This window comes from Humulus lupulus, chromosome 6, assembly GCF_963169125.1.
Source record: "Humulus lupulus chromosome 6, drHumLupu1.1, whole genome shotgun sequence".
Classification (NCBI taxonomy): domain Eukaryota; kingdom Viridiplantae; phylum Streptophyta; class Magnoliopsida; order Rosales; family Cannabaceae; genus Humulus; species Humulus lupulus.
Window position 1 is genome coordinate 49,469,141 of NC_084798.1, and position 11,023 is coordinate 49,480,163.

Here is an 11,023-nt window from a genome sequence, read left to right on the forward strand (position 1 = left end):
CTGGTTATGACTAGCTTTGGTATGATCTGGGATATGGATTGGTTAAGTAAGTGTGGGGTAATTTTAAATGGAAATGAAAGTATAGTAACTCTTGGGTTTAAGAGTGGGAAGCCTTGTGACAATTGGCAATTGTTATCCAAAAAATTGGCATTGATGACGCGACAAGTGATCCCTGGACACGTGGTCAACACCTAGAAGAGCTCTGCTAATGTATCGACCAGAAGACGTATTAGAAGCAGTAAGCTGCCCAGTCTGACCTGCGACCAGTCTGGTCGATGGTTTCGCATGCAATGTAATATTACTGTAAAGATCTTTGTCGATCCCGAATTTAACTCATAGAATCTCCTGAATATCCGGTTATTCAGGAGAGAAAATCGGCAACTAAATCATGTAATACCCCTTGAGCCTATAAATAGAGAAATATAGCTCAAGAGAGGGACCTTTTTGGGCTTTCGCATTACTTGATACTAGTGTAATTCTATCTAAAACATCGTACTGTTCTTCAGAGGTTGGTGAAACTCATTGAACCCTTGTTCTTTGATCACTCCTTTTGTAACAACCCGGATTTTCAAGACTCAATAATGCGGAAATATAAATGTTTTCATTTAACAAAATGTCTCAAAAACCCATAGAAAAAAAAAACTTTTTAAAAAGTCGTATGGCCATACTTAACATTTAGTTACAAACATGTTTTATAAAGATTAGAGTGAGCCTAGTTTAGGAAAATTACACAACATTTCCAAAAATAAAAAGGCTTCCCAAAAGGTCGGTCCACATGTACATTTGCAAGGAAGACTCCAACGCTCACTGCTCTGCCTTGCCCTTGTTCTTACCTACAACATGAAACAACTAGGTAAGCGAAAACGCTTAGTAAGATCAACTTCCAAACAAAGCAGATAGAGAAATAGGGATCCGGACCCATCCGGACCCTACACAATCAATTTCAAGAACGCTAAAGCGTCCTGGCAAACTTATGGTCATGCCTGATAACCAAGGATAAATTAATTCACATCTAGATAAAAATCCCGCACTCAGAAAATCCCAGAACAAGCAGATATATTATATCACAACTATATCTTATCAACAATTATATCCCTGCACTCAGAAAATCCCAGAACAAGCAGATATATTATATCACAACTATATCTTATCAACAATTATATCCCTGCACTCAGAAAATCCCAGAGCAAGCAGATATATTATATCACCATATAATTCGAGACCAACGCTCGACAATTTCCAACAATTCAGGTGTAACGCGCCCTCCAACATAATTGCTAATCTGTAAAAGAGAACCGAGTCTCCACACTAAGATCTAGCCAATAAATATTCTCATCAAGGGTAACTATCGTGTTACCTAGGGCATCGCTACTTATTCAAGAGTGTAATCCAATTTACACGGTTTTACGGAGACTTCTATGTTAATCAGTGGTGCTGGTGAGCAGCTGCCCCTAGGGTGTTCAACCTCACTCTATCTTGGCAACCCCTAGTATCTCTAGGCACTCTCACGGAATGGCCAATATTCACGGCTGCTATCCGGGAATAACTTATCAGAGCACTTGCTCGGATTCTAACCGTCCAATGATTAAGTAAGCATGAGGGCCCCTAGGTCCCATTTATCTTGGCGCCCCTAGGTTTAACCAGCTTATCCTCATCTCATGGCCACTCGTCTCGGTAATGAACCGGACATAAATAAAATCAAGCAGTGTGACGGGGATCAACCGTCTAGGATATGACGGACTTCTACCGTTCATATTTTCTAAATCAGCACTCACTAGACTAACGTCTCTAAGCAACTTTCTATGACAGCCTATGTATATGCATGTATCCCTATACTAACATACAAGACAATAATCATTTCATGTTGCAGCCATACAATATAAGTTGACTTACTTGGAGTCCTTTGCGCTCAGCAAGTTTTCACCCTCCAACATTCAGTCCAGTTACGCTTAGCCAATACTGTAGTTATCCATACAGTATACTCAGATTAATTATGGCACTAATAATTCATTATTATTATTTTGGGCAGTTTGGTCATTTTAATAAAAGTCATTTGTAAGGATTTATAATCCTAATTTGGTTTTAAACCTATTAAGGAAAGTCATACAAAATATTCGAGACTAACCCTAAGTCTCGGGGAGACCTATCCTAAGGTCTCGATACCTAGGCTCGGGTATCACAATGGTATTTCCCCACAACCCGCTAAAAATCTTATTCTTTCAAGGTATTTCTATTAACCCGCACTTTCGACTAGTCGGTTAAAATATGTAAGATTTTAGCCGGTATTATATCCAGAAAATACAAATAAATTCCTTAATTATTTTTAAAGAAAATAAACTCTTTAAATTTTCCTTTTATTTTTCTTAAGGTTTTAATATCTAAAAACCGTTTTAAGAAAATTGCCTAATTTGTCTTAATTAGGAAAACCGTTATAAATTTCTCATCTTGACTAATTAATTTTCCAAAAGTAATTAATCATTTTTACTTACTAGAAAAATAATTCATTTAAACTCAAAGGAGTAATTTTAGTGAAAATATGATTTCAAGACTTACCAATTTATATCTTGAAATAAAAAAAATTTTACTTTTTACCTTATGTCCCAAAATCTCATTTTTACACTAAGTGTGAAAAACCTAATTTTCACATTTTTAACTACATACTTCGTTAGTTCATAACTTGAAATTTACTTACCCAATTGTTACCAAAATTTCCCAATTCCATTTTTGTTATGCCATTTAGCTCTTTGTAAAATCTTAGGTCAAAATGAGCATTTTTGATTGGTGAAATCATTTTCCAACAATGAGGTAAAAATGACCTTATTTTCAAGTCCTTATTTTTTTCCAAACTTTGACAGTTAATAACTTTCAAACCGTTTAATATTTTCTTACCAAATTTTACAGTGGACTAATAGGTTATGCCAGAAATATGTCCACAAAATTTTAGAAAAAACTGGGTTCATTTTCCCTATACAGTGGCTGTCCAAACTTGGTTCCGAAAATAAGAATACGAAAAAACAGTTTTTTACCTAAACTTTGAAATAGCATAACTTACTCATTTCTAAACATTTTTTTGTGTTTCAAAAGCTCAATTTTATGTACTCAATCTCAACAACATCACAGTACAATTAAAGTTTACAAAACCAATATACAGTGGCTGCTTGACCCCTTGGAAGTCACAGCTCAAAACATGTTTTGTTTTAGGGTATCCTACAAAAACCTTGGGGGTTTTGGTTCCCATTTTCAAAAATCAATACACATGCATCATAAAAATTATTAAACAACTACCATAACCTTACTACATCACCAACAAGAAACTTTAAGCATTAGATATACAAAATAATGCTTAAAACTAAAAACCCTACAACAAAATCATCAAAAGTAAACTTTTTACCTCTTTGGTGTTCTTGCTTAAGGTTTGGACCTTCCTATTAGCTTTGGCTCCTCCAAAACCTTTCAAAAACCCTAACCAAATTCCCCCAACAACATAGTTGATTAGCTATTTGAAACTCTAAGCTTAAAACTTGACAAAAGTCTAGATTAATGAAACTTTACCTTAGGGAAAACCCTTCCTAGACCAAGACTTAGCTTCCAAGTTTCTTTGGTGTTCTTGGGGTTGAAAATGGAGAGAACACTTGAGAGAGTCTTCAAAAATCAGATGAGAGTGAATGAGGGAGGGAGAGTGGTCGGATTTGGGGGTTAGAATGGCTCACACAACTCTTCAAAATATCACAAAACACTTGAGTGCTTTTCTACCCACTTGCCCACTTGACTTCTTAATTAAATCGGATTTGAATTTTATAAAATTGGGTTCACACCACTCTAAAATAGCACATGGCCAGCCACCCTTTTCCATATATGTGACCATTAATTTTTTTTTATTATTATTTTTTTTTATAAAGGTTAATTAAGGTTTCATAAGAAGAAAAGTCCAAATTGACTTTTGACACCTTTTTTCACTCTTATTAAGTTTTAATCACCAAACTTAACATTAATTAATTAAATTAAATGTCTCTCACATTTAATTTAATTAATCACATAATAAAATTTAACCTAAGGTCCATTCATGGAATAAAATTCCCCATTTCGGTAAAATTAGGCATTTACCACAAAATGCCTTAAAATTTCCATTCTCTTTTAGGTTTATTATTTTTGACCAAAATTTAACTTTTATGAATGTATTTTATGCCCAAAATATAATTGCCATGATTTTTCGTTTTATTTTCCGAGATTTTTACTCGATCAGGGTTTTTGTGTCGGTCCAGGACCGAAAGTCTTATCTTGACTTTTAAAATCACAAAATTCATATTTTGGCTAGCAATAACTCATGGAATACTTACAAACAAAATATAATATTATTTAAAATAATATTCTTAACCCGGGGGAAAAATCCCGACCCGAGTCGTTTAAAGGTACCCAAAAACGTAGGACGTTACACCTTTGACTCACACATCAATAACAATCTAAGTGGACGTAGGTCATTACCAGATCCTGGGGCCGAACCACTATAAAACATCGTGTTCTTTTTACTTTTTGTCATCACGTTCTTCTCAACGTATTAATTCACATCAAGCGTATTCTGACTCCGTGTCAGTTGACCAAAATCTGGGTCAACAGCAATGTATGGATTTTTTATGATTATAACATCTGTAGTGAGAGCTAGAGTTTCATGGCAGAGAGATGCATAGAACTCTTAGCTAGTGTGGTGGATACCACTTAGATTGTGCCAGTGGGATCAGGACAGACTGGATTAGTCTGTGAGTTTCTGGATGTACTTCTAGGGGATTTTCCAGGGTTTCCTTTATGTGAAGAGAATAAAATGGTGATTGGATTGGTGCTAGGGATGGAATCAGAGTTAGGGCACTATATTGAATGGCTTTAGCAAAGTTGTAATGTAACGACCCAAAATCGCTAATAAGGCTTAAGGGCATTGATTAGTGTGCCAGGAGGGCATTAATGGAATAATTGTGATTTAAATGAGTAATTATATGTTTAGTAATGTTTATGTGATAATTGATGATATTATGTGGTAATGTGATATGTATATATATATATGTGATAAATGTGAGAGCCACATTATTATGTGGTAGGTTTGTAGGGCACGGCGCAAGACAATCCTAGGGTCAGATAGCGGGGGAGAAGTCACAACGGGACTTAAGATGAGACTTTGGACAAGTCAGGGGTATTTTAGGTATCGGGTAGTGAATTGGACTATCGGGTTATGAAAATAAATATATGGAGATATATTTGAGGTTAGGATGTCTAGGCAGGAATATTGGGGGATTTTACCATTTTGGCCTCGGGGACGGTTCCGGCACCTCGAGCCTCGGGATTAATTTAACGAGTAAGATAGACATAAGGAAGTCTTTAGAAAACATAAACCGACCTTATTTTCTCAGCATTACCTCTCTATTCTCTCTTAAGGAAAACAAGGGGAAAACACAGAAATCTAAGGAGAATTTGCTAGAATTCAGCTGGAGTTTAGAGGATTGAAGGAGGGTGATTTGGAGGCTTAGCTCAGGGATTTATCAAGAACTAAAATAGGGTTAAGGTAAGCTTTTAATTTTCTTCTCTGTGGTTAGAATTCTGGGTTTTGGTTAAGTGTTGAAGCAAATATGGTTTTGATGTTTTAAGGCAGGATTAAGGAGGAAACTTGGGGAGTTAGCTTGGCTTTGGCTTGGTGAAGTGATTCAACAGAAAAGGTAAGTTTCAACTCATGGTTTAGAGGTTTTAAATTGGGTTTGAATGGCTGGTTTGAGTGTCTATAGCTCTTAAGTTTCAGAAATTGAAAAGAGAAGATTAATGTGTGTTAGGCTGTGTTTTCTGTGGAATTATGTTGTTTAAGTCATGCTAAAGGAGTTGGGATTAATTGGTTGTGAGTTGGGGAGCTTTGGGATGGTTTAAGGTGAGGTTTGAAGCTTAGAAATGATGGGTTTTCTGGGCATGAAGGGGAGGGCCGCGGCCCTAGGATGAAGAAGGGCTAAGAAGGCTCGGCCAAGGGAGGGCGTCGCGGCGCCCAAAGCAAGGGTCGCGGTGCATGTGTGGTTCAGCGTGGGTGTGGTTCTGTTTTGAGGCTAGGGCCGTGGCTAGGCTTTAGAGGCCACAACCCTTGGTTGCACACATGAGTTTTTGAGGGTTTTAGGCACGGGAAAGTGGTCTTGTGTGCTCGTGATTGGTTTCACCAACGTGCTTGGTGGAATTTGGATTCCCGGGAGTTAGTTTTGTAACTGGAAACCTATATCGGAGTGTTAATGGAACCCTATACTTTGGTTGTGACTAGGTGATAAAGGCTTAGGCTCGGGAACGGATCGTGCTTGAGAGGCGTTGCTCGTAATTCAATAACTGGACAGATTAAAGGTAAGAAAACTGCACCTGGTTGAATATATGCGACGGGACTAAGGGCTCCCTATTGTAAATGCTTGAAAAGATGCTATTATGCCATGCAAGCCATTTAGTGAACCAACAGCCTAAGGGTGCCAAGGGTTTCACTAGCGCACAGAGTGCGGCTCGGCCACTGGTAGCCGAGGACAGCTTATTATGCACTGAGCTCGGTTTAAGCGGGCCGGAGTCAGTGGGTTAAACAGAGGGTGCAGCCTAAGTCGTCGGCCCTGAATGTTATGTGATATGAGTGTTATATGTGATAAAGTGTAACTTGAATCCGATTGTATATGCTGAATATCTGTTGGGGATTATCTGAGGGGAAAACATGCATAATGAATTAATTGTCTGTTGTTATTGTTTGAGTTGTTTATGATGTTTTCTTGCTGGGCCTTGGCTCATGGGTGCTACGTGGTGCAGGTAAAGGCAAGGGCAAGTTAGATCAACCCTGATTGGAGAGCTCAACGAGCAGAATGTACATAGCCAGGTGCTCGGCCGCCACAGTTGAGGTCTAGGCAAGGATGTGAAACCTGAAGACTATCTATTTTGCCTTAGTATGGCTAGTGAATACTCATGTACTTTTGGGAGTCTGTAAAATTATTCTAACTTTGTTTTCGTATGAGATCCCATGTTTACTACAGTTTAAATATATGAAATGAGTCTTTTGAGACCAAAACCTTCTTAACCTTAGCTCTTACATGTTAGTGACGCGTTTTCAAAATAATGACTTAATTAGCGAGTCTTGCACCTTTATTAGTACACAGTGTAACGGTCTTGGCTATCCAGGGCGTTACATGTAATACCTAAGGGATTCAGTTAGTGAGTAAGATGGCATTCTCCAAGGTGGATCTTTGATCTGGTTATTACCAGCTAGAGGCCAGGGAAGAGAATATGCAGAAGTCTGCTGTTGTAGCAGATAAGAGAACTGAGAGTGCTGAGTATGTTTGGGAATTTGTTTAATGCCAAGTGTTTATGAATCAGATGAGCAGAGCATTCAAAGATTTATTTGAATGGGATTTGTGATCGTCATGGGACAATGGTATTGTGGTGTATTTTCTGCGGAAATTTGCGAAGGTCAAGAAATGCCTTAGGGGCAGGAGTTTCCTTGGGTGGTAAAGATATTACAGGTGCCTTGAGAAATAGTTCTGAGTCTTCTTGCAGATCAGAACTAGATAGTAGGTTGTTATGACACCTCAGTAATAGGGAAAAAGGATTGCTTATGCAACATGTTGGTTAAAGTATCTAACCAGAACTAGAGTAGAGTTTCTGGTGGGCCAGGTGGCCAGTTTTATGTTTGAAATTATCATTTCGGAAAGGATTAGAAGGAAAGATGATTAAGTGAACCACAGATAAGAAAGATTGAGTGGAAAGTCTTAGCTAGATTAGCCAAGAATTAAACAGTGTCAGGTATGAATTTATTGAGGTATAAATATCGGATTTGGAATCTGATGGACACTGGGGTTAATTGGGAGATTTTGGATGAATCTCCTATTACTTTTTATTCTCTTCATTCAGGCATCATACCCATGTATCAGAGTTTGAAAGCTTTATAGTGGTGGCCTGAGATAGAGAAGGGCATAATGGAATGTGTAGCAAAGTTCTTAATCTGTTAGCAGGTCAAGACAGAGTATCAGGAATCAGCAAGGCCATTGTAGCCTTTGAGTATTTTGTAATGGAAATAAGGAAACATCGTGATAGGTTTTGCAGTGGGATTGCCCAGGTTAGTGGGTCAGCATGAATTTGTTTAGGTCATTGTGGACCAGTGTTTCAAGTGAGTTCATCTTTATCAGCAAGGATGGATAATGTAGCTGATTAGTAATCAGATCTCTATGTGAAAGAGGTAGTGCGCCTTCATGAAATTCAAGGTCTATCTTATCAGATGGAGACTTTATTGCGACTTCTAGGTTTTGGAAGGGTTAAGAAAGGCGATAAGTATATCGATGGGATTCAGTACAATTTATTATTCTCAGACTGATGGTAAATTAGAGAGGGAAGGAAAGAGAGTTATCCAGTATTGGAAAGATACCTTATGAGATAAGGTATGATAGAGAATGTTTATCACCAATTCATTGGAATGAGAAGGATGAGATGTTATATTTGGATCCTGAGGTAGTTTAGGGGACTATTGAGATAATTAGAGGTTGAAGCTTGGATGCTCACTTCTCAGAGTAAATGGAAAAGTTTTACTGAATTGAAAAGCATGAACATAGAGATTCAAGTAGAAGGTTGTATCTTCCTTAAAAGTATCACCATGGAAAGGGATGAAGAGTTACGGGCAAGTGAGCCCTAGATTATTTTAATAGTTTGAGTCCTAGATAGGACTGGATAGGTCGATTTTGGTTCGACCTTATCTTTGGCACTGTTAGTTGTACACAGTGTATTATGTATTTCCATGCTGAGGACATGGGTTAAAAGAAACTCATGAGTTGAGTTATGAGAATCATGGGATTTGAGGCTAAGTTATCCTATAAATAATAGCCAATCCAGATATGAGACAAAAAGAATAAGGTTCTGAGGAACAAAGTTATACTTTGGGTTAAGGTATGCTGCAGAAATAGTGAGGTTGAGGGAACGACCTGGGAAACTAGAATCAATTATGCAGAATTTATATTCCGGGTAGTTCAGATAAATTTCGAGGACGAAATTTCTGTAAGGAGGGGATAGTTGTAATGCCCCAAATTTCCTAATAAGGTTTAGGACCTTGATTAGGTGGCCAGGAGATCCATAATTGATTTATTGTGTTATTAAATGATAATATGCATGTTTAGGTGTATTAAATATGCATGTGAACCCATCTCTGAGTAATTGGGTGATTTTCATATTTTGGCCATTTCGGGCATATATGGCATATATGTGATATGTGTGTGGTTCTTTATTATTCTTTGGTTATGCCAGGGTTACCCAGCACGAGACGATCCTAGGAAGTAAGCTAGTGGGAAAGTCACAACGGGATTTATTCTTGACCCGGGGTGAGTCAAGGGGTATTTAGAGCATTACCGGGTTATTGGGTAATGGGAATTAATATTTGGTGATAAATTGGGAGTTAGTAAGATCAAGGGGAAATTCTGGAGGTTTTGACTATTTTGTCCCCGGGAGTGTTTTCGGGACCCCAAGCGTTAGGATTTGTTTGAGGCTACTTAAGCTTGAAGTAACCTTTAAAAGAAATAAAAAGAACGTTCAGTAAGTTCTCTCTCCCTCTAAGTTCCATTTTCGTCTCCCGATCGCATTTTCGAAGGTAACTTGAGTTCTAGGACTCGGATTCTAGCGAGGATTGAGGCATAGCGATCCTAGGGAAGATTAGAAGCTTATTAGCCGAAGGATTTAGTTGGGAAAAACTCAATTAGAGGTAATTCAAGTTTTAAGTTTTAAGTTTTTTAAAGTTTTTAAGCTTGAATTGGACTTTGTGTTTTGATGAGTTTTTGGGTGATTTGAGACTTGGGTTTTATGGGTTTTGGATCATGGGGATGTTTGGGAACTTTGTTTTTTAAGTTTGGATATATTTTTGGGAGGTTTTAAAAGGCAAAAGTTGGAGAAAAATGGTTGGTTTGAGGTCGGGCTGCGGCCCTGTTCTTGGGCGCCGCGGCCTAAGCTCGATGAAGCAGGTGGAGTGCTTCGGGAGCTCTGGGGGCTGCGACACTAGGTGTAGGGCGCCATGGCGCTTGCCCATGGTTTTCTTGTTTTGGCTGGGGGTCACGACTCAGGGTTTTGGGGCCGCGGCGCTTGAGGGTATGTATGGCCGAAATGATGTTTTAAGCTTGGGAACTCAAACCTTAGATCTCGGGATCATTCCTACTACCCGGACTGGTGGGGTTTGATGTCTTAGAGGCTAGGTTTTGGTTTTGGGATTAGTTTTAGAAGTTGAACTCATTGGATCACCATTTATGGTTGTGACTAGGTTATCACTAGAGGCTTGGATTAAGGATCATGCTTATGGCTCGTTTATTGGTAACTTGTGCTTGGAGCAAAGGTAAGAAAACTGCACCCTGTGTATATGTGACATGCATGGTTATTCTTGATGCATGTTGGATGTTTAAATGTGACATGCATTGTAACGTCCTGCATTTTCGGGTACCTTTAAACGACTCGGGTCGGGATTTTTCCCCCGGGTTAAGAATATTATTTTAAATAATATTATATTTTGTTTGTAAGTATTCCATGAGTTATTGCTAGCCAAAATATGAATTTTGTGATTTTAAAAGTCAAGATAAGACTTTCGGTCCTGGACCGACACAAAAACCCTGATCGGGTAAAAATCTCGGAAAATAAAATGAAAAATCATGGCAATTATATTTTGGGCATAAAATACATTCATAAAAGTTAAAGTTTGGTCAAAAATAATAAACCTAAAAGAAAATGGAAATTTTAGGGCATTTTGTGTTAAATGCCTAATTTTACCGAAATGGGGAATTTTATTCCATGAATGGACCTTAGGTTAAATTTTACTATGTGATTAATTAAATTAAATGTGAGAGACATTTAATTTAATTAATTAATGTTAAGTTTGGTGATTAAAACTTAATAAGAGTGAAAAAAAAGGTGTCAAAAGCCAATTTGGACTTTTCTTCTTATGAAACCTTTATTAACCTTAATAAAATTTTTTTTTTTAAAAATAATGAAATGATCATATATGGCAAAGGGTGGCCGGCCA

The 11,023-nt window shown here is 37.7% G+C and overlaps 1 long non-coding RNA gene across 1 annotated transcript; it reads right to left on the reverse strand.

The window, feature by feature from the left end:
* Window positions 1-590: 590 nt before the first annotated feature.
* Window positions 591-4,119, reverse strand: LOC133784009 (uncharacterized). The gene is made up of 3 exons (XR_009871072.1): window positions 3,553-4,119; window positions 3,392-3,462; window positions 591-833 (listed from the first exon to the last, which is right to left on the reverse strand). It is a non-coding gene; the product is annotated as an uncharacterized LOC133784009 (long non-coding RNA).
* Window positions 4,120-11,023: the final 6,904 nt, after the last annotated feature.